The sequence below is a fragment of the Austrofundulus limnaeus genome, unplaced genomic scaffold (genome assembly GCF_001266775.1).
Source record: "Austrofundulus limnaeus strain Quisiro unplaced genomic scaffold, Austrofundulus_limnaeus-1.0 Scaffold215, whole genome shotgun sequence".
In the NCBI taxonomy this organism is placed as follows: domain Eukaryota; kingdom Metazoa; phylum Chordata; class Actinopteri; order Cyprinodontiformes; family Rivulidae; genus Austrofundulus; species Austrofundulus limnaeus.
This window is the reverse complement of record NW_013952617.1, coordinates 396,903-397,908: the sequence shown is the minus strand read 5'-3', so window position 1 is coordinate 397,908 and position 1,006 is coordinate 396,903.

Genomic DNA, 1,006 nt, shown 5'->3' with positions numbered 1-1,006 from the left:
GCTTTACCTGTATAATTAGTTATTTACAAAACAAATATTTAAAAAAAACCAGCTAAATTATCTAAAACAATTTAACAAATAAAATAATTGAATTAATTTACAAAATTGTTAATGAGACTGCAATAAAGTTGTATGCATTAATACCTTTTGTTCAATGTTCTTTTTATTTTACCTTTTGTAAAACATTTTTGATTTGGTTTAAATCTATTTGTTTACAGCTCTGTGGAGTAAGAAGCTGTATTTTGTTAAAAACCAGTATTTTGTTACTGCTTTTTAAATTGTCTCAAAGATAAATTATTACTTTGATGTTTCTCTATATTTGGGTTAAATATTTACAGAGTCATCTAATTAACAAATCACTATAGTTTAATAAGAGGATGTCCAACATTTAAGCATAAACCTTTAACGACTGCTTGTCAGCAATTGTTTATAGAGTTTAGGCTCCTATTAAACACTTCTCTATTCAAACAGCGTTTGTCAAACAGAATRAGTCTAGTAAAATTAAAGCCTGTTCAATATAGGGATGTTTTAGAAGTAAACCCTTTGTTTATTTGAATTAGGTTTTATTAATGCTTCAGTTTTAAGCTTTATTTTATTTTGAATAAACAGAGTTGATTAAACTTTGTTTAAGTTTGAGTTGAGAGCTGAAATGCTTTAAAAAAGTATAAATTGGTTAATTTTTTTTGAAGCATGTACTTCCTTTTAAAACCAGCAGATGTAGACAGTTTCAAGAAAGACACTTCAATCTGATTTAACCAGCAGAATGACAGCTAGACGTCAACACGTCGGTTGACAGACCAGTGTCAGCCTATCACAGAGCGTCTAACGCAGGGAGTCCCGCCTCCCTTGCTCCACTCTATTTTTCTTCTATTTTTTCAGCTTAGTTCCAATAAATTATATATTTTAGCACATAATTTACATTTACTGGTTTTAAAAATATATATTTTTTTGTTTTTGCTTTTACTTGTGCATGAATTTTTTTTTTTTTGAAGGAGGGTCTAATGGT